The following is a 24,059-nucleotide window of genomic DNA, read 5'->3' on the forward strand; positions in this document are numbered from 1 at the left end:
AAATAACAATCATCGAGGAACAGGGTCAGCAGTACAGAAATAAAACAATTATACAATCAGATAGTACGATCTTGAATGCTCCGTTGATACCTAACAATTCAGAAAAAAATACCCCAGATTTTTTCAAATTTTTGAAGAAACCGGGCCCCCATTATCTTAGTCAATGCGGACTCCATGGAATATATTTCGTTGACCAGTGACCACCACTCCATAATATGAGGAGGTTGCGGGGAAATCCAGGCCCGGGCAATAGTTAGTTTGGCGCATGAGAATAGTATAGTAACTAAGGCCTACTGGGAAAAAAATACTGAAGTCCCTCCCAATTACAACATCGCCAGACTGGATAGACACTCCAATAAGAAAAGTGGAGGCATAGCCTGCATCTACCGACCCTCCCTGCGTGTCACAGAACTCATAAAGGACTCCTGCGAATACCTCGCACTCTCCATCTGCAGCAACTCATTACACCTTTGTAACTTGCACATCTTTTACCACCCCACAGGTTAAAATGACGCTTTCACTGATAACCTCTTGGAAATCATGACAACAAAGATTTCCTCTAATGCCACAGAGGTCTTCCTGGGTGATTTCAACCTGCACTGGATTGACGCTAAAGATCCCTACGTCAATGCGATCAAAGACCTTCTAACTGACCAAGCCCTGACCCAAGCCTGTTCTATGCGAACCCGCTCAAAAGGAGCCACCCTTGACTGGATAATTTCTAAGGATTCCGTTGTCAAGCTTATCTCCATAGACCCTTGTGACTGGTCGGACCATCACTCTATATCTTTCATTCTACCCGGGAACCGCAAGACAAAGTCGGCTCAACCGGTGATTCCCAAACGCCAGACCAGAGACACTAAGAACCTAGACCTTATGAAACTTGAGGCTCGCTGCAAATCTGACCTACCCCCCCTTGCACACAACCAAGGTTAGCGACCTCAATGAGCACTACTGGTCGTCCATTTCAAACATTCTGGATGACCTTGCCCCTCTAAAACACAAAAGAACACAAATCAAAGACAGAAACCCTTGGTTCACTGGCTCCCTCAACATGGAGAGGAGATCCCTACGACATTCTGAAAGAAACCGGAGACAACAGCCCTCCGCAATTCATCTAAAACTTCTGGGCCATGCGAGAAATGCCTACAACAAGCACATCATCAATTGCAAAAAGGAATACTTTAGATCGGAACAACAAGAATAGACCCCAAAAGCTCTTTGAATTGGTCAAATTCCAATCTAATAAACTGGCTAAAACACCGAAAGAATCCCCCAAATCGCTAATATCGTCAGATGAATTCTCCTCCTTCTTCGCTGATAAAATCACGGCATTAGGAATTGAACTCAGTACCACCACCTGCCCCCAACCCCCTCCTGCCCTGCCACACTCTTCCGCACCTACCATCCTGGCCTCTCCTAAAAACAAAGCCCGCTGGACTGACTTCGAATACTATAATGAAGACTCCATCTCAAAAATCCTCTCTACCTTAAAACCAAACAACCACTTCAATGACCCGCTACCTTCCAACTGCCTTGCTGCCACCTCCCAATCCATCGTTCCTTGCTAGACTGCAATTATCAACGCCTCTCTCCAACAGGGCTTGATCCCGGACGCTTTGAAAGCCGGCCAAGTCCTCCCCATCTTGAAAAAGCCTTCACTGGACCCAGCCTCCTCAGACAATTTTAGACCTATCTCCAATATCCCGCTACTAGCCAAAGGATTGGAGAAGTGTGTTCCACAGCAACTAAGCCAGCACATCAACAACTTCCGCCTACTCGATGACTTCCAATATGAATTCAGACCAGGGCACAGAACTGAAACTGCTATGCTCCACATCGTGGACGATGCCCTCCAAGCCCTAGACCAAGGCAAAACCTGCCCTCTAATCCTCCTCGATCTAGCCTCCGCCTTCGATACGGTCAACCATGAAAAACTACTTGAACGCCTCAAACTCAGGATGGGTCTGGATGGCGTGGTAATAGAATGGTTCAGGTCCTTCCTCCACAACCGCTCTCAGAGATTCCTCATCAACGGCAAACTATCAGTCCCCCCATCCCCCGTTCACAGTCGGAGTCCCTCAAGGTTCAACCCTGTCCCCCACCCTCTTTAATCTTTACCAAGAGCCACTCAACGAAGTTCTCCGTTCCACCAACATCTCCTACCATATGTATGCGGACGACACACAAATATACATCAACATCTCTTCGCTCAATGAGATCCTCTCTCTGAATGAGACCCTGAAACTAACTGTCCAATGGCTAGCCAATAACCAACTCAAACTGAATGCAAAGAAAACTAAGTTTCTCCTGACCTCGCCATCAAAAGCCAACCCGGAGATTCAGATGTGGATTAAGGCCATCACAGCCCTGAACTGTCCTCTGACTATTGTGGACTCTGCCAAATCCCTGGGCATAATCCTCAACAGTAACCTGAATATGGGATACCACATTAACTCAATGGCTAAAGCAGCCAGATTCCACTTGAGCTACCTTTGGAAGCTGAAACCTTTCATCGACGACGCACCGGACTTAAAAATGGCAGTTCAAGCACTTGTCATCTACAGACTGGAATACGGCTGTTCCACCCTCTCAGGATTACCTAAAATCTCCTTAGCGCCTCAAAAAGCCTGCCTCAATGCGGCCGCCAGACTACTTACAGGTACCAGGAAGTTTGACCACATCTCTCCACACATGAAAGCGCTGAACTGGCTCCCCCTAGAGGCCAGAATTCAGCTGAAACTGGCATGCAATATACACAAGGCTCTTTACACAATCTCTCCTGCTTATCTGGCACAGAAATTAGTGATATCTGGAGGAAGCAGGAACTCCAGGTCCACTGGAAACCTCCTGCTCCAACCTGCCTCCTTTAAAAAAAAAAAGACCTTATAACAGGGCGTTCACCGGAGTAGCGCCAAGAATTTGGAACTCTCTCCCACCTTCCATCAGGAAAATCCCTTCTCTAGCACGCTTCAAAAATGAGAAGAAAACCTTCCTCATGGGTAAATTCCTCGCCTAAGGCCTGCCCGCAACCACCTCATTGTGCGGGACTATTCTATGAATACCGCTTTCCCATATCACCAACTCCGCACGATGAGAACATATGAAACCTTTGTTTTTGTTACTGACTCTGACGGTGATTGGAACCATACATGTTGACCTTGTTTGTCTCTACAAGCGCTCTGATACCCGCACGGGTCAAGTTCGCGCTCTATAAAACACAAAAATAAAAATAAATAAAATAAAATATCGTTCCATTATCCTGGTACTGTTCCATTATATGTATAACAGCCTTTCTGTGAAGTGCTGGGACTGTCCCATTATATGTATAACAGCCTTTCTGTGAAGTGCTAGGACTGTCCCATTATATGTATAACAGCCTTTCTGTGAAGGGCTAATACTGTCCCATTATATGTATAACAGCCTTTCTGTGAAGTGCTGGGACTGTCCCATTATATGTATAACAGCCTTTCTGTGAAGTGCTGGGACTGTCCCATTATATGTATATCAGTCTTTCTGTGAAGTGCTGGTACTGTTCCATTATATGTATAACAGCCTTTCTGTGAAGGGCTAATACTGTCCCATTATATGTATAACAGCCTTTCTGTGAAGTGCTGGGACTGTCCCATTATATGTATAACAGCCTTTCTGTGAAGGGCTAATACTGTCCCATTATATGTATAACAGCCTTTCTGTGAAGTGCTGGGACTGTCCCATTATATGTATAACAGCCTTTCTGTGAAGTGCTAGGACTGTCCCATTATATGTATAACAGCCTTTCTGTGAAGGGCTAATACTGTCCCATTATATGTATAACAGCCTTTCTGTGAAGTGCTGGGACTGTCCCATTATATGTATAACAGCCTTTCTGTGAAGTGCTGGGACTGTCCCATTATATGTATATCAGTCTTTCTGTGAAGTGCTGGTACTGTTCCATTATATGTATAACAGCCTTTCTGTGAAGGGCTAATACTGTCCCATTATATGTATAACAGCCTTTCTGTGAAGTGCTGGGACTGTCCCATTATATGTATAACAGCCTTTCTGTTAAGCGCTGGGACTGTCCCATTATATGTATAACAGCCTTTCTGTGAAGTGCTGGTACTGTCCCATTATATGTATAACAGCCTTTCTGTGAAGTGCTGGTACTGTCCCATTATATGTGTAACAGCCTTTCTGTGAAAGGCTGGTACTGTCCCATTATATGTATAACAGCCTTTCTGTGAAGGGCTAATACTGTCCCATTATATGTATAACAGCCTTTCTGTGAAGTGCTGGGACTGTCCCATTATATGTATAACAGCCTTTCTGTAAAGTGCTGGTACTGTCACATTATATGTATAACAGCCTTTCTGTGAAGTGCTGGGACTGTCACATTATATGTATAACAGCCTTTCTGTGAAGTGCTGGGACTGTCCCATTATATGTATAACAGCCTTTCTGTGAAGTGCTAGGACTGTCCCATTATATGTATAACAGCCTTTCTGTGAAGGGCTAATACTGTCCCATTATATGTATAACAGCCTTTCTGTGAAGTGCTGGGACTGTCCCATTATATGTATAACAGCCTTTCTGTGAAGTGCTGGGACTGTCCCATTATATGTATATCAGTCTTTCTGTGAAGTGCTGGTACTGTTCCATTATATGTATAACAGCCTTTCTGTGAAGGGCTAATACTGTCCCATTATATGTATAACAGCCTTTCTGTGAAGTGCTGGGACTGTCCCATTATATGTATAACAGCCTTTCTGTTAAGCGCTGGGACTGTCCCATTATATGTATAACAGCCTTTCTGTGAAGTGCTGGTACTGTCCCATTATATGTATAACAGCCTTTCTGTGAAGTGCTGGTACTGTCCCATTATATGTGTAACAGCCTTTCTGTGAAAGGCTGGTACTGTCCCATTATATGTATAACAGCCTTTCTGTGAAGGGCTAATACTGTCCCATTATATGTATAACAGCCTTTCTGTGAAGTGCTGGGACTGTCCCATTATATGTATAACAGCCTTTCTGTAAAGTGCTGGTACTGTCCCATTATATGTATAACAGCTTTTCTGTGAAGTGCTGGTACTGTCCCATTATATGTATAACAGCCTTTCCGTGAAGTGCTGGGACTGTCCCATTATATGTATAACAGCCTTTCTGTGAAGTGCTGGTACTGTTCCATTATACGTATAGCAGCCTTTCAGTGAAGTGCTGGTACTGTTCCATTATATGCATAACAGACTTTCTGTGAAGTGCTGGTACTGTTCCATTATATGTATAACAGCCTTTCAGTGAAGTGCTGGTACTGTTCCATTATATGCATAACAGCCTTTCTGTGAAGTGATGGTACTGTTCCATTATATGTATAACAGTCTTTCTGCGAAGTGCTGGTACTGTTCCATTATATGTATAACAGCCTTTCTGTGAAGGGCTAATACTGTCCCATTTTATGTATAACAGCCTTTCTGTGAAGTGCTGGGACTGTCCCATTATATGTATAACAGCCTTTCTGTGAAGTGCTGGGACTGTCCCATTATATGTATAACAGCCTTTCTGTGCAGTGCTGGTACTGTCCCATTATATGTATAACAGCCTTTCTGTGAAGTGCTGGTACTGTCCCATTATATGTATAACAGCCTTTCTGTGAAGTGCTGGGACTGTCCCATTATATGTATAACAGCCTTTCTGTGAAGTGCTGGGACTGTCCATTATATGTATAACAGCCTTTCTGTGACGTGCTGGTACTGTCCCATTATATGTATAACAGCCTTTCTGTGAAGTGCTGGTACTGTCCCATTATATGTGTAACAGCCTTTCTGTGAAGTGATGGGACTGTCCCATTATATGTATAGCAGCCTTTCTGTGCAGTGCTGGTACTGTTCCATTATATGTATAACAGCCTTTCTGTGAAGGGCTAATACTGTCCCATTATATGTATAACAGCCTTTCTGTGAAGGGCTAATACTGTCCCATTATATGTATAACAGCCTTTCTGTGAAGTGCTGGTACTGTTCCATTATATGTATAACAGCCTTTCAGTGAAGTGCTGGTACTGTTCCATTATATGTATAACAGCCTTTCTGTGAAGGGCTAATACTGTCCCATTATATGTATAACAGCCTTTCTGTGAAGGGCTAATACTGTCCCATTATATGTATAACAGCCTTTCTGTGAAGTGCTGGTACTGTCCCATTATATGTGTAACAGCCTTTCAGTGAAGTGCTGGTACTGTTCCATTATATGTATAACAGCCTTTCAGTGCAGTGCTGGGACTGTCCCATTATATTTATTTATTTTATTTATTTTGCCGATTTTTAAAGCGCGCAAATACCCGTGGGTGTCTCGGCGCTGGGTTGCAGAACTCTCAGTGAATGGAGGTTTAGGCAAGGAATAACCATGTCTTTAGTTTTTTCCTGAAGTTGAGGAGGGTCGGTGCACACTTGATGTGTAAAGGAAGTGTGTTCCATAATTTAGCTGTGGCTACAGAGAAGCATTTGTCGCCCCAGTTGGCCCTCCTTGTGCGGGGGACTATGAGTAAGTGCGCTGAAGATGACCGTAGGGTTCTTGTGTGTTCAAGCGGTCGAAAAGCATTTTTTAGAAATAAAGGGCCGTGATTATGAATAGCTTTGTATGCAATGCATAAAGCTTTGAATTTGACACGGCTCCTCACCGGTAGCCAGTGTAGCTGTCGGATGTAAGGGGAGACCGATGCAAATTTGGGGATGGATAGCAGTGTCCTGGCTGCTGCATTTTGCACTGTTTGCAATTTGTTGAGGACTTTCTGTTGTGCATTGAGTAGCAGTGCATTACAGTAGTCCGTTTTGGAGAACACTAATGTACTGATCAGTGTTTTACCAGCATGTGAAGGTAGATATGGAATCAATTTTTTTATCCTTTTCATTATGTGGAAGGATGAGGAAGCCACCGCATTGGCATGTTGCTGGAATGATAGTTTGTTATCAAAGACAACACCCAGATTGCGTACCTTCGTCACAGGTGCTGGGGGTTGTCCCATCTGATGGGGCCACCATTGTGGGGACCATGTAGGTTGCAGCCTCCCGAATGTCATCACTTCTGTCTTATCAGAATTAAGTTTGAGACAGTTGGATGACATCCAGGAGCTTATTGCCCTCATTCCCGCTTGGAAATTGGCTGCCACCGAGATTCCATCGTCGTATATCGACAACACCAGTTGGGTGTCGTCAGCATATGTAGTGAGGGAGATTCCGCAGGATTTTATGACCCTCGCCAAGTCCGACACATAGATGTTAAATAGTGTCGGACTTAACGAGGATCCCTGCGGTACTCCACATGGCAGAGAGAAGGTATGAGATGTAAAATTGCCCAATTTTACTGTTTGCGGGCGGTTTGACAAAAATGAGGCCAGAAGGTCCTTAGCTTTGTCTGTAATTCCTATGGCCTCGACACGGTCGATCAAGGTGGCATGGTCGACCGTGTCGAAGGCCGCAGACAGATCCAGGAGTACAAGAACTGCGGCTCCTCCCTTATCCATGGTGGACCTGATTTCGTCTGCTGCCTTTAGCAGTGCCGTCTCTGTTCCGTGGCCCTGGCGAAACCCAAATTGGCTGTCATCCAGTAGATTGTTGAGATGGATATAGTTTGACAGCTGGGAGTTCATGATCTTTTCAAAGATTTTTGCAGGGAACGGAAGGCAGGCAATTGGCCTATAGCTGGCAGGAAGGAGAGGGTCTAGACTGGGTTTTTTCAGCAGCGGTTTAATTATGGCTTTTTTCCAAACCGAGGGGTAGACACCGGATGCAAACATTGCATTACAGATGTAAGGTAAAGGTGAAGCAATCACTTCCGGGATGAGGTTAAGAATGGCTGGAGGGCATGGGTCTAAAGGTGAGCCGGATTTGGTTCGAGCTACCAAGGGTTGGATGAGTTCACAGGTAGTGGGTTCGAAAGCTGCGAATATGGGGGCACTATCAGCAGTGGTGTGCGAGGAGATGCGCGATGCATCAGGTGTGAACGTGTTGAAGATGGCTCTAACTTTGTCCTCGAAAAAATTAGCCAATGCATCAGAGAGGGCTTGTGATCCATCTGACTGGGGTGCCAGTGGATTAGATAGGTATGTAACTACTTGGAATAGTTTCCCTGAGGAGTTTTTGGCCTGGTTAATTTGATTAGTATAGTACGTGGTTTTCTCAGTTTTTATGAGTTTTTTATAGTTGGAAAGTGCGCTTTTATAAATAATCCTATCGGGAGTATTGAAATTACGGCGCCACTGTCGTTCTAAATTTCTGCAGTACTGGCGCTGAAGTCTGAGCGATTCAGAAAACCAAGGGGCTGAAGGAACTTTTCTACTACGGTGGGAGGTTTTGGTCGGTGCTAATATATTGCAGGCTTCGATCAGATTCTCCACGTAGGTATCTGAGGCTGCTGTGGGATCCTGCTCATTAGGCAAAGGACTGTTCTGTATCATCTGGGTGAGACGTTCGAGGTTTATATTTTTCCAGTCTCTGAAATTGGTGGGTTGGGGAGGAGTCAGGAGGGGGGGAGTGGGCTTAATGGAAATAGAGAAGCATACAGCGTAGTGATCTGTCCAGACTAAAGGAATGACCTCGGTAATGGAGATCTCAGGGTTGTTGGTGAAAAGTCCATCCAACGTATGTCCTGCTTTGTGCGTAGGTTCCTTAACAATTTGTGTGAGACCAGCTGTCTCTAAATCTCCAAGTAGTGTGATGGTGTCTAGGTCTTCAGAGACTTCGAGGTGAAAATTGAAATCGCCTAGAACGGTGAACTGTGGCGATCCAATTGACATCTCGATTATATGATCCAAGCGAGAAAGAAATTTAGCTCTGGATCCTGGGGGGCGGTAGATCAACATACCTTTAAATGTAGATTTACTGGAGAGTCCTATCGAGAAAAGGAGTGCCTCGCATTCCAAGTAGGTTGTGTCTGCTGTAGTTATTTTAAGGTGGTTTTTGTAGATAATCGCGATTCCTCCACCCTTCCTTATGGGTCTGTCTAACTTACACACACAGTAGTTGATAGGTGTAGCGTCTCTGAAGTCAGGGCCAGAGGCCTCGTCTCCCCAAGTCTCGGTGATAAATAGTATATCTAACTGATGAGACTCAATGAAATCAGCGATTTCATGTTTGTGTTTTGGCAGGGATCTTACATTTATAAGTGCTGCTGTCACTGGTGGGGAGAGTGTAACCGGAGTAGGTAAAGTCTCTGTGCAAGTGGGGCACTTGAGAGGTCCGATCCTAGGATTGTTATAGTTAAAGTGAGGTAGAGAGTGGGTGAACCTACTTGTTTGCTTGATGCTGTGGAGTTGGGCCGAGGTATACGTCATTAAAGAGGAGCTGGTGACGGGATAAGGGAGTGATGGAACAGGGGGGATGGCCCTATGCCCGGTCTCGGCGCGGACGAGCGCAGACGAGCTTGCCTTATGCGCGCCTTCGGCGCGCATTCGTCGCGCCCGCTGCGCTCGTCCGCTGCGCTTCCGGATCCGGTACATTGTACATAGGAGAGGCTAGGGGGCGTGGCCTGCGCAAGATGGGCGTGGCTTTAGCCGAAGAGTGGCGTTGCTAAGGCAACCCTGGTCCGCGTCAGCTAGGAATCAGCTGGGCGGAAGGGTGCTCGTAGCGGCTGTAAGATTCAGTATAAAATCACACAAGTATTACACAGAGTAAAAAGCAATTGTTAAAAGGATAGAATCTCCCGGCTTCCGCCTCAGGAGAGAGTTTAGCAACACGCGTTCGTGGTTCAGCGCGCGTTTTTATGCAGCGAGGCTAGGGGGCGTGGCCTGCGCAAGATGGGCGTGGCTTTAGCCGAAGAGCGGCGTTGCTAAGGCAACCCTGGTCCGCATCAGCTAGGAATCAGCTGGGCGGAAGGGTGCTCGTAGCGGCTGTAAGATTCAGTATAAAATCACACAAGTATTACACAGAGTAAAAAGCAATTGTTAAAAGGATAGAATCTCCCGGCTTCCGCCTCAGGAGAGAGTTTTGCAACACGCGTTCGTGGTTCAGCGCGCGTTTTTATGCAGCGAGGCTAGGGGGCGTGGCCTGCGCAAGATGGGCGTGGCTTTAGCCGAAGAGCGGCGTTGCTAAGGCAACCCTGGTCCGCGTCAGCTAGGAATCAGCTGGGCGGAAGGGTGCTCGTAGCGGCTGTAAGATTCAGTATAAAATCACACAAGTATTACACAGAGTAAAAAGCAATTGTTAAAAGGATAGAATCTCCCGGCTTCCGCCTCAGGAGAGAGTTTTGCAACACGCGTTCGTGGTTCAGCGCGTGTTTTTATGCAGCGAGGCTAGGGGGCGTGGCCTGCGCAAGATGGGCGTGGCTTTAGCCGAAGAGCGGCGTTGCTAAGGCAACCCTGGTCCGCGTCAGCTAGGAATCAGCTGGGCGGAAGGGTGCTCGTAGCGGCTGTAGGATTCAGTATAAAATCACACAAGTATTACACAGAGTAAAAAGCAATTGTTAAAAGGATAGAATCTCCCGGCTTCCGCCTCAGGAGAGAGTTTAGCAACACGCGTTCGTGGTTCAGCGCACGTTTTTATGCAGCAAGGCTAGGGGGCGTGGCCTGCGCAAGATGGGCGTGGCTTTAGCCGAAGAGCGGCGTTGCTAAGGCAACCCTGGTCCGCGTCAGCTAGGAATCAGCTGGGCGGAAGGGTGCTCGTAGCGGCTGTAAGATTCAGTATAAAATCACACAAGTATTACACAGAGTAAAAAGCAATTGTTAAAAGGATAGAATCTCCCGGCTTCCGCCTCAGGAGAGAGTTTTGCAACACGCGTTCGTGGTTCAGCGCGCGTTTTTATGCAGCGAGGCTAGGGGGTGTGGCCTGCGCAAGATGGGCGTGGCTTTAGCCGAAGAGCGGCGTTGCTAAGGCAACCCTGGTCCGCGTCAGCTAGGAATCAGCTGGGCGGAAGGGTGCTCGTAGCGGCTGTAAGATTCAGTATAAAATCACACAAGTATTACACAGAGTAAAAAGCAATTGTTAAAAGGATAGAATCTCCCGGCTTCCGCCTCAGGAGAGAGTTTTGCAGTATTTATTTATTTATTTATTTATTTATTTATTATATATGTATAACAGCCTTTCTGTGAAGGGCTAATACTGTCCCATTATATGTATAACAGCCTTTCTGTGAAGGGCTAATACTGTCCCATTATATGTATAACAGCCTTTCTGTGCAGTGCTGGGACTGTCCCATTATATGTATAACAGCCTTTCTGTGAAGGGCTAATACTGTCCCATTATATGTATAAAAGCCTTTCTGTGCAGTGCTAGGACTGTCCCATTATATGTATAACAGCCTTTCTGTGAAAGGCTGGTACTGTCCCATTATATGTATAACAGCCTTTCTGTGAAGTGCTGGTACTGTTCCATTATATGTATAAAAGCCTTTCTGTGCAGTGCTAGGACTGTCCCATTATATGTATAACAGCCTTTCTGTGAAAGGCTGGTACTGTCCCATTATATGTATAACAGCCTTTCTGTGAAGTGCTGGTACTGTTCCATTATATGTATAACAGCCTTTCTGTAAAGTGCTGGTACTGTCCCATTATATGTATAACAGCCTTTCTGTGAAGGGCTAATACTGTCCCATTATATGTATAAAAGCCTTTCTATGAAGGGCTAATACTGTCCCATTATATGTATAAAAGCCTTTCTGTGCAGTGCTAGGACTGTCCCATTATATGTATAACAGCCTTTCTGTGCAGTGCTGGTACTGTTCCATTATATGTATAACAGCCTTTCTGTGAAGTGCTGGTACTGTCCCATTATATGTGTAAAAGCCTTTCTGTGAAGGGCTAATACTGTCCCATTATATGTATAAGAGCCTTTCTGTGAAGGGCTAATACTGTCCCATTATATGTATAACAGCCTTTCTGTGAAGGGCTAATACTGTACCATTATATGTATAACAGCCTTTCTGTGAAAGGCTGGTACTGTCCCATTATATGTATAACAGCCTTTCTGTGAAGTGCTGGTACTGTCCCATTATATGTATAAAAGCCTTTCTGTGAAGTGCTGGTACTTTCTCTTTATATGTATAACAGCCTTTCTGTGCAGGGCTGGTACTGTTCCATTTTCCTGGTACTGTTCCATTATATGTATAACAGCCTTTCTGTGAAGTGCTGGTACTGTTCCATTATATGTATATCGGCCTTTCTGTGAAGTGCTGGTACTGTTCCATTATATGTATAACAGCCTTTCTGTGAAGTGCTGGTACTGTCCCATTATAAGTATAAAAACCTTTCTGTGAAGTGCTGGTACTTTCTCTTTATATGTATAACAGCCTTTCTGTGCAGTGCTGGTACTGTTCCATTATATGTATAACAGCCTTTCCAGCCAATCCAATTGGGTGGTAAAATACCGAATCCAGGTGTGCATGCACATCTGTGCATTCACACCTGTGCCATGTGATACACAGACATGCCACACAAGCCTGTAATTGGGGTGCTAGAGGGTGTCAAAGTGACACTCCCTGCACCCTTGCAAGAATAGGTAATTACCGAATCGGTAAATACTGATTCAGTATTCCACATTGATTCCTATGGGCTTCAAGGCCCATAGGAATCAATGGGGGATACCGATTCGGTATTTACAGAATCGGTAAATACCGATTCAGAATTACCTAGTTTTCCCCCCCTCTAATTTACCACTTCTTAAATACCGAATGGGTATGATTCGGTATTTTAGAAGTGGTAAATTAGAATTACCTACATCGAGCCCTAGGTGAATTAAGCAAATGGAGAGTGAAATGGACAAAGAAAATAGAGGAAGAGAAATGAGAAAGAGGGGAAATTGCAACTGAGTTTCCTATGAGAGAAATAGCTGGTGGAGGGTATGTTCATGTTCCTTGGACGAGACAGGACATTTTACTGTTTACAAATGATTTTCCCAGACTGAGAGAAAAACCTGTAGAATGGTATCGTCAGGTAGAAAGATTTGTTAAGGTCTCAAAAGTTCTGTGGATTGATCTTGATGGATTCTTTGACATTGTTGTTCCTTCAGATCTTTGGACAGAATGTAAAATTTCCATAGATTGGCCCAAGGAAGAACCTATTCGAGATAAAGTAACAGGTGCTCCTTCACCTGATGTTATAAATCTGTATGATAAAGTGATAGTGTGGCGGAAGAACAAGATTCCCCCAAAAGAAGTAGATTGGGTTAAAATTGACAGAACAAATCAAGAGCCAAAAGAGTCATTACATTCCTTCTATGAAAGATTACTGCTGGTATTTAAACAATACAGTGGTTATGAGAAGCTGAGTGAGAAGGATATGAGCCATTTTACATACAGATTTGTTTATGGCTTGAGACCTGAGATTGGTGAGATGATTAGATCAGGAATAGTTGGTTGGCAATCACTCACAGTTGATGATATCCTGAGAAAAGCAAAATATTGCAGTGATGAGATAGATGCTAAGCAAAAGAAGCTGAAAGAAAAAGCAATGTGGGCACAAGTGAAGGTAGCTGAACAACAAATTGCAACTTTAGAAAACAAAAATGTTAACCAGAATCAAGGGAAATGTAAGGGTAATTTTAATAAGCCAAAAATAATAGGTAATATTGAAGAATTAAAGCAGAAACTCCATGTTTTAATTACGGTGAAATTGGACACTGGAAGCGTGAGTGTAAGAATCCGCCCAGAAATTTCAAAAATACATCATTAAATCCACAGATGCAGAATGAGGTAAATCAGCAGCAACAGCTACAGCAACAGTTAAATGAAATAAATCAGCAGCAACAGCTACAGCGACAGTTAAACAAAATAAATCAGCAGCAACAGCTACAGCGACAGTTAAACAAAATAAATCAGCAGCAACAGCTACAGCGACAGTTAGTGAATCAGCAGAGTCAGATTCCACAACCGCCACTTCCAAATTGTGTTAATGTACAGAGATACAATTCAGAAACAGGATTCTGCGGAGGTGAACAGGTAAACAGATCACCAAGAGTGAATGTGTCAAATGTTTCTCAACAATATTGGCTGAAAGAAAATGATGGAAGTGAGTCTGATGATGACTTATGACGGTGCCTGAGAGAGGAGGAAGAGTGTGCGCTTGGAGCCACTCTTGAGGTAGATCAGTCTGGTCCATTTTTTAAATTGTAAAGTGAATGATGTAGAGATCACTTTTCTTGTGGACACAGGTGCTACCCGTTCTACTGTTAGATCAGTGGAAATAGAAAACCTGCCTCTCTCTGGTGACACTATCCAAATAGTTGGCGTAGCTAATAAACAAATTAAAACAGATTTGACAGAACCAGTTAAGGTTGAAATTGGTAAATTTAAGGACAAATATAGATTTGTAGTCTGCGATAGCAGTCCTGTAAACTTGTTAGGGAGGGACATCCTTTGTAAAATGAACTGCAAAATATATTGCTCACCGGATGGTATTGAGCTTCAAACTCCAGAAGAAGAGGATGGCCTTTATAAATTAACAATGTTAATGGTTGAAGCAGAAGAAAGTACATTATTTCCTGCTTTTGACAAAAATGACTTGCCTGAAGAATTAAAAGAAAAAGTCAATATTAAAATTTGGGATTTAACTGGAGATGAAATGGGTTTGATGAAACATGTAGACCCAGTACAAATTACAGTAAAACAAGGAACAGATTATCCAAATATTCCTCAGTATAAAATGAAAGCTGAGACAATTGAGGGAGTAATTCCTGTAATTGAAAAATTTATAAAGCAAAGTGTTTTAAAAGAAATTGAGAGTAGTCCATGTAATTCACCGATTATGGGAATCAAAAAGCCAAATGGAACTTACAGAATTGTTCAGGACCTGAGAAAAGTTAATCAAATAGTTGTTCCATGTTGCCCAGTTGTACCAAACCCAGCGGTAATTCTTTATCAGATTTCGCATGATGCAGAATGGTATACAGGTATAGATCTTTGCAACACATTCTTTACTGTTCCATTTCATCCAGAGAGCCAACAAATTTTTGCGTTCAGATTCCAGGAACGTATTTTAGCATGGTGTCGTATCCCTCAAGGGTATACAGAAAGTCCATCTATTTTTAATCAGTTGCTGAAGAAATCCTTGGAAAATCTAGACTTGCCTGGTAAATAGACATTAGTGCAATACATTATTGATCTCTTTGTAGCTGCAGAAACACGAGACAACTGTGTGACAGATACCATTACTCTTTTGAATCATTTGGCAGCTGAGGGACATAAATGGTCTCCTGCAAAATTACAGTTTTGCAAACAGGAAGTAAAATATCTTGGTCACAGAATTGCAAAAGGAATTAGACAAGTTACGATTGAAAGAATAAAAATGATCCAAGCAATGCAACCTCCAAAAACACAGAGACAGGTCAGAATGTTTCTAGGAATGGTAGGTTATTGTCATCAATGGATTAGTGGATTTTCGGTAATTGCAAAACCATTGCAGAGACTGACAAAAGCAGACATAAAAGACCCGATTACCTTAACAGAAACTGAGTTAGAGGCTTTTGAGCAGTTAAAAAAGAGTTTGTGTGAAGCACCAGCATTGGGAATGCCGGATTATGAAAAAGAATTAGAGCTATATTGCAGCGAAAGGGAAGGATGTGCATTATCAGTTTTGATTCAAAGACATGGGAAACTGAGAAAGCCAATTGCTTACTTCTCAGCAGTTCTTGACCCTGTTGCAAAAGCTTTACTAGGTTGCTTAAAAGCAGTGGCTGCAACAAGTGTGAGTTTGGAACAAAGTGAAGGCATAATAATGGGGTTTCCTGTAAAAGTATATGTTCCCCATTCAGTTGAGATTCTTCTTACCAGAAGAAAAACTCAGCATTTAAGAAGCAACAGATTGACTAAATATGAAAAAGTTATTATGGGATCAGGTAACGTTTCAATTGCAAGATGTGTGAATCTAAATCCTTCTACATAGTTGCCAGATGGTGTTGTGACAGAAATAAGAAATGAGAATGACATTGATCATGAATGCCTGGATGTCTTAGAATATTGCACCAAACCTAGGCAGGACATTAAAGATGTTCTGTTGCCTGAATCTGATTTTGTTTATTTTGTTGATGGCTCATGCTTGAGGACGGATCAAGGTGTTTTGAATGCAGCACACTCTGTCTGTACAGTTGCAGATGTGGTTGAAGCTTCTTGTCTCAAAGGAATTCGTTCAGCTCAAATAGCAGAATTGATTGCTTTGATTTGTGCATGTGAAAGAGCAAAAGGGTTGAAAATTACCATAGTGACTGATAGTCAGTATGGGTATGGCGTGGTCAATGACTATGGCCAGCTCTGGTCTCAAAGAGGTTATTTAACCTCTGCGGGAACACCCATCAGAAATGCAAAATTGATTAAAAGATTAATTGATGGCATTCAGCTGCCAGAGAAAATTGCTGACAAAAGGTAATGCATACACTGATGAAATTGCCAAATTCTGTGCGAAGAACAATATGTCCATTAATCGAGAAAAAGACAATGAACATGTTTTGAACTCACTCATGCTAATATCTGTAGTTGAGACATGGCAAGGAGTAAAAGATTTACAAGATGAAGCAGACGATGAGGAAAAAGACACATGGCTAAAAACAAGTTGCAGACAGCGAGAAGAAGATGGGATTTGGGTTTACAAAGATGACAGACCAGTAATGCCAAATTGCATGATTGCTGACATGGCACGAATGTATCATGGCCCAGGTCATATAGGCAGGGATTCGATGATTAGGTTGTTCAGGCAGACATGGTATAACCCAAAATTCAGGATTATAGCAGAATCTTTTAGCCAAAGATGCTTGATCTGTCAACAGATCAATCCAAACAGAAAAACAGTTGTAAGCCTGGGAACCATAGGACGGGAGGGGGGTCCTTTTACCAGGTTACAGATGGATTGTATTGATATGCCTCCTCACAACAGGTTGAGATATGTCTTGGTGATAATCTGTCTGTTTTAGAGATGGGTGGAAGCTTATACGACTCGTCACAATGATTCAGTTACTGTGGCAAAATTGCTTTTGAGAGAGATCATACCTAGGTATGGATTTCCAGTGACGGTCGAAACTGATCGCGGCACACATTTTGAAAACAGATTGTTACAAATGATTTGTGAAGCACTTGGTATAAAACAAAAGCTACACTGTGCTTACAGACCAGAAGCCTCAGGTGTTGTTGAGCAAGTCAATGGTACTATCAAAAATAGGCTTGCCAAAATGTGCTTGGCTACAGGAATGAAGTGGACTGATGCACTTCCTCTTGTCTTTTTTTTTTTTTTTTGGTGAACCTTTATTTGTAGTACATGTGATTACAGGTATGGGCCTACAACCATCCCGGCCGGCCGCTAGACAAAACTAAAGTACTGCAAGCAATATGCATAGTAGTAACAGTTCGGCCCAGGATAATAAAGTAACAGTACATAGTTTGTAAGCGAACACAACAGCTTGACTCTGGATTTAAGAGGTTCGTTTTCAAATAAAGAACTAAGGAGAAGTGCCGCACAGTCGCACACAGTCCCGCGATAGTGTACAAATCAGGATATCTGGAAACAGTAGCAATACGGGGGAGCATCAGGGGATAAATTATACAAAACAGGAGAAGTGCAGGCACAACCCCATCATGTAACAAGTCCAACCCCCGCCCCTCAACACCAAACATACCGCAAGGAGCATGAGCGACGACGACACTAAAAGAGAAGAAAGACTAAAGGGCCATAGAAACAAATACTGATCTAACATCCATCCCGCAACCCCCCACCCTGCACACCCGCAAGAGGCCATGGCCTACCCCCCCAGCCACGTGCCTGTCGCCCTAATAGAACCCAAAATATAGAAAGATAAGGGAAAGAAGAAAAGAAGAGATAATAAGCGGAGGAGGGCCCTCATCGTGCCGCCCGGCCCCGCCCTTCACCCCTACACCTCGAAAATCCCAAAAAGGAAGTAATACCATAATGAAGAATAACAAATCCCGAGCCCAATAACGATGAAATATCGATCGAATATACCCACTGCACCGTCTGCCAGTAATAAAGCAAATAGACCATAAGCCACCTCATCCCTGACCCTGTCTGGCAGTAGTACCGCCAGAAGTCCTCTCGTTAATCAATGTAAAGCACAGTCCTGAGGGTCCAAACAGTATGGATGGGCCCGGACGGGGCACAGCCATAAAAGAGCATAGTAATCCAAATCCATCCAAATATAGACAGCAAAGATCAGGCAACATCAACGCCGGTCCCATGAACCTCCCAAAGCTGACAGATAATAACACCATGCAGGAGAGGAGAGTCAAACAGTCCGGCCACCGCCGCGACACAACCAGGCCAGTCCAAGAAGGAAAGCAGCGCTCCACCCCCAGCCGCCAGCCGGACATGTGTCCCAAGGATACATCCACACGAGCAATCAAGTCGGCCCGCGCGGGCACGGGAGCCCGGTCCTCCAGCGGCCCTCGGGGCACCCGAGGAACCGAAACCTCCTCCAAGCAGCAAGTTTATCGGCAGACCCCTGGAATAAGACCGTGGCCGCCATAAATGGCGAAACAGCAATGGCGTCCAACCTGGCACCCAGGTCTCGGACATGGCAATCCATGGTCTCGTGCAAAACTGTTAGGGCAGCCAACACGTCCCAGGGTGTGAACTCCTCCGTGTGTTGCGAGCATCTCGGCCCCATCCGTGCAACAGCCGTCTGACATGGACGTGGGTCGTAAAGAAGGGCACCAGCCGCCATCTTGATCCAGTCGGCCCGTCCCTCTTCACCATATTCAGGGACCAGGCCTCACTGTGAGGGAGCCGCGGGATGCGTCCCCAGGGCAAACAAACTGTGGGGCAGGGTCCAGAAAGGAGAGCCACCAAAAGGCTAATGTCCCGCCGGGCCACGGGAGTCGCCCGCCTATGTCGGGGGCAGTCCTTGGCTATGCCCGGGCAACAAAATTTGGGGAGGGGGCAGGAGTCATGCGCCCCCTCCGATCCTGTGCCACCACACTGCCCCTAAAGGGTTACCGACAAGCGGATCGGGTCTTCACCGCTAACAGCGGTCCTTCATATCATCGGCACCCACCGGCAGGCTCCCCACCGCCATCAACGGCGGTTGGTGCTGCAGCTGCAGCCGGAGGCCCCGCCGAATCAACTCTCCGGTCTCATCATCTCGTGGGCCGCAGAGCAGTCGGGGGTAGTTCCCAGGATTGGCTGCATGCAGGAGCTCCGGGAGCAAACGGTAGGTGCTCGTTTTCTTTCTTCTATCAAAGTATGCCTTCGTGGCTCAGGATAGACGTGTGGGGCAAATGGGCTCGCGGAGCCGAGCGACTATGCGGCCATTTCGAATGCCTGCTTGACTTCCTCTTGTCTTAATGTCGCTGAGAAGTACACCTGATAGAAAAACTGGTTTAAGTCCTCATGATATACTCATGGGCAGAGTAATGAGACAAGCATTTGTTCCAGTTGAAAAAGTACTTAGCATTAATGATAGTACAGTTATGGAGTATTGTAAAAACCTTTCTGACGTAGTGACTTCTGTGTTCCATCAGGTGGGAACTGAGGTACTCACAAGAGAAAAAGAACAAGGCTCATGATCTTTTGCCAGGAGACTGGGTGAGGACAAAGGTTCATCGAAGGAGAAATTGTCTGGTACCCAGGTGGCAGGAAGCAAGACAAGTGATTCTTGTCACAACAAATGCAGTTAAGTGTAGAGGTCTGAAAAGATGGATACATGCTAGTCATACTATTCGAGTGCCACCACCTGAGAATTCTGACGAAGAGGGTGATACAACAACTAATTCGGATTCTGAAGAAGAACCTGAAAATCCAGATACTGAAGATTGACAAGAAAGTCGAGATCTGGAAGATGCAGATGTGAATCAGGCATCAAATGAAAAAGATCTAGAAATTGTGATACTAGACTCTGAAAATGATGAAGATCTGTTAGAAAAAGAAGCGGAAAAAGAGTCTGATCAAGAAGTGATTCAAGATCAGGAGAGTGTTGAAAAGCAGATTGGAAGCTCTGGAAGAAGGAACGAAAATTCTGAAACTGGTGGATTGGAAGTAATTCAAGAAGAAGAAGAAGACGAATTACCAAGTACCAGCTATAAGAATGATGTTCCTAACGGAGTGAAGCTGCCGAGTAAAGAAGTACCTGAATCTAGATTTCAAATCCCAGAAACAGAAGATGCAACTGATGAAAGTGATGAAGAATCTAAAGTGAGAGGATTCAGAAAAAGAGCTTGGAGAACTGAATGCAATCAATCTGAGCCAAAGAAGAAACTATTCAGAAAAGGAGATAATTGGCCGAATGAGAATGAGGGTCTGAAATTCAAATTAGTAAACAAATCAAAAGAACAAATTAATGAAATATCAAGTCAGAAAAGTGAATCAGATAAGAAAAATCAAGAAGGAAAGAAAATAGAAGTGATTAGCAGTAGAGCAAAAAGAACGTTAAAACCAAATCAGAAGTATAAGTCACCTGAGTGGACCTACATAATAATCCCACCAGTGGTGGAAGTGAGTAGCAGTAGTCAAGAAGAGATAGATGACATGAGTGATAATGACTGAATTTGTTTTCATTTTAGGTTAAAACTGTAAGTGACACAAGGTCGAAGAAAATGTCTTAGGTGACACAAGGTCGAAGAAATTGTGTTAGCTGGAAAAACACATTGTAAGACGTAAGGTCGAAGAAAAGCTGTTAGTGGATTCTAAAAAAATATATATATATATTTAAAAGGGGGGTGTATATTAGTGATTTTAAAATTTTTGTTTTGTTTTTTCTGAAAGGCTCTTGTCTCAAGTAAAAGATGCCTAATTCTAACAATAGTTCGAGATGCTCTATTTTAAGAAGATGTTGCAAAATGTCTTCTATTTGTGTGATTTTATTAATTTTAGTTTGGTTAATTTTAGCTGTCATTTTCCCTTTTGGAATTGACAAATATACAAAGCTAATATGACTAGTAAAGTTGAGGCATAACAAGTTATTCATGATGCAGTAGGTAAAACGAATAAAGCCATTGAGCACAAACCAGAGATCCACCAAGATAGATCTGTTGGTGATTTTTCCGGCAATACCTTTTCTAGACTTCTTTCTGAATATGTTAAAGTGATGAATGTCAAGGATTGTTATATTTGTGTCAAGTTACCTGCTTCAGTTTCGGAAGGGGTGACGTATAATATGCTTCCTCTTACTTATGGCATTACTTGTGGTGTAATAACTAGTTTGTTTTATGAAATTGGTCGGTTGGAATACTATTATTCTGACTTTGATGAGATTTTTGCAAATCTAAAAGTTGTAAATAGCTTAAACAAAGTGAGATCTGCGAAACAGATGAGGGAATTTTTCTTAGTGACTGGTGAACTCAACTATGAGTATGCTTTTAAAAATAATCTAACGTAAGTTGAGAACAGAAGAAAAGACATTGTTAAATATGGTGGAAGAAAGAAGAGAAATTTATAAGAGAAACATGATGTTGAAACATACCAAGTATTAGTTTTGGCAAAAGGAGGACGAGAAACTTAATGGAAGGAATGAAAATGTTGCTATTAACATAGATAAACCTGATAGAGGAAAGCTTTGCATTAGGAGAGATAATACACTTTATGATAATTATTTTGTCGGAGCAAGTCAATGTGAAGATACCTATCGTAGTATAGGGGGGTGGGGATTTAAAGGGGGAAAAAAACCAATTTTTCCTGGAATTTATTTTATTTTTGGGAATAAAGCTTATTACAGTCTCCCAGACCACTGGTATGGGACTTGTTTTGTTGGTTTAGTTTTTCCAAAGATATTCCATGTAGATAGAAATTCAAAGGGTTCATTTGAAATTGGTACTCACCTGAGTAGATTTAGAAGAGAAAGTTTTTCAGAAATTATAGGAGATATATTTGGTGCGATAATACCTATGGTGGGAATTACCCTGAATGCAAATAAAATCAGAAAAGTATCTACAATTGTTGACAGATTGTCAACAGACACTGCAAGTGGATTTCAATTAGTTGACACTGAACTTGTTGCTATGAGATCCATGGTAATGCAGAACCGTCTTGCTTTAGACATTCTGCTAGCAAAAGGAGGGAGGAGATTGTGGGATATTGCATGTCCAACACTGCTGTACCTTTATACCTGATAAGAGTAGGGATATAGAAATGTATATAAAGAATTTAACAGAATTACATGCTGAAATTGAACCTGTTGAAGATGAGAGTTTTACAGAGCGCTTGGCTAAAAGATTCGCAACAATCAAACACTGGTTCCAAGAGATTGGTAGTTCAATCATTGGGAAAATACTTTATCCAGTAATAGTTATAGTCATAGTGATACTTTTTTTAAAAATTAGTTGCATGTTACTTAAGAGAAAGAAATTTGTGAGGGAAAAGAGAAGAATTTATAAGCTCAGAAAAGAACAGGAGAAGGAAATAGTACTGGAAGTGTTTCGTAGAGCTCAATATGAGAGTAGTAGACAAATTGCTGAATGGAATCTAAACTTTAGGAAAATTTAAAAAAACTAATACAGAGAATGTTCAAAACATGGACAATATAGATACAATTTTTGCTGAAAATATTTGGGTGATGTTTGGTGATTTAGAAATCACCAGATCAGGGAGTTGATGGAGCGAGATGTTGAATAAAATTTTGTTCAAACTCGCAAAGTTAAACTTCCATAATGTATGTAACAGTACTAATAGCATGTGTTGAAATAATTTATCAACCTAGATTAAAATTGCATACATTACACAAGGGACTAATGTGCTTTTATGTTGCACCTGCAAGTGTGTGGAAATAATAAACTAACCTTGTCTATTGTTATTGTCAGTATTAAATGCGTCTGTTTTATTAATGGCATGTGCTACATTTGTGTATGCTTAATGTTTTGTCGTGTCTTTTCTGTGGCAAAAGCTTGTGGAGAATCCTGTTGGCCTGAAAGAAGAAGGTTATTATACACGCTGCTTTTGTGTGCTTTGCTAGGTAACATAATTAATGAGTTAACATTTAGCAAAGGGGAGAGTAACAGAATGGGTCTCAATTCTTTAATTAATTATTGTCTTGTGTTTGTTTGAATACTATTTTTTGGTGAGAGGCTTTTGGGGCCTCTAAAAGATGGCGTTTTTGAAACCTGTCCAGAGAAGAGCCCTGCACAACACGAGATGTGGAAAGTTTTACCACGTTGCAGAAATTACTGTTGAATAAAGATGTGCATAATATGCTCATGGAGTTTTATCCAAGGACAGGAAGCGTCAGGATTTCCAAAGCAAGGAAACTGAGAATTGTAACTCGAAAGAACTAATTTTGAAACATTCCCAAGGAAGTGAAGTGACACAAACAATAGGGCTAAAGAAAAGCCTGTGCTTGATTTGAAAGCGGTGATGACATGGATAGTCTGACATAAGTCAGCCAATGAGAACTCTGAATGACAGAAAATATGAACATTTTGAGAAGATTAGCTAGTTAAAAAGGTATCAAATCTGGCCCTACAGGCAGGAGGGTTTTAGTTTAAGTTTATTTGCACAGTTAATTAAAACCAATGCAGTGTAGTTACAAAATATAAAAAACACAAAGATAAAACGCAGTATAAAACAGACGTGTTATAAAACCAACCTGACTTGAACGATACTATGCTATTCATCCTGGTTGTAAACATATTTAGCCTTTCACGTATCGCACAATAGTTTTTAACAGTAATCTAAATACTGTGTTAAAAACAGTTAAAAAATCAGTTTATTATTTTTAACTTTTTTGTTTGGTTTTAAACCAGTTCAGGAATCAAGTCCGGGCATTTTTTTTTCCACTGCCTTTAGAAATTTTACAAGGCTACAGCTCAGCTGAGGGTCCTGAGATGAAAAACAGGTAAGAGCTGCCCTCCGTGTGCGAGTCCTGTGTCTGATGAAATGACGTTTCAAGAGGAGTTTCCGCTCTTCTAGCATTTTCTCGCAGGAGCATAACAGATGGAGCATATCTTCTTGCGTTGCACCACTTAGCCGGCATAGTGTGTAGTAGTGTATTTTGTAAAGCGCACAGCTGCCCCAACGGGGCATCCCGGCGCTGTATAACGCTGTGGAACCCTTCCTGGCTCTCCGTGTGAGATGCCCCTCCTGGGCACCCCCAAGGTGAAGCCAGGCATCCCAGTGTTGTAGGGGCCGTTGTGGAGATTAAGCAAGCTATTGCCCAGAGTTGCAGCGTG

The sequence above is a fragment of the Lissotriton vulgaris genome, chromosome 12 (assembly GCF_964263255.1).
Source record: "Lissotriton vulgaris chromosome 12, aLisVul1.2, whole genome shotgun sequence".
NCBI classification, from domain to species: Eukaryota; Metazoa; Chordata; class Amphibia; order Caudata; family Salamandridae; genus Lissotriton; species Lissotriton vulgaris.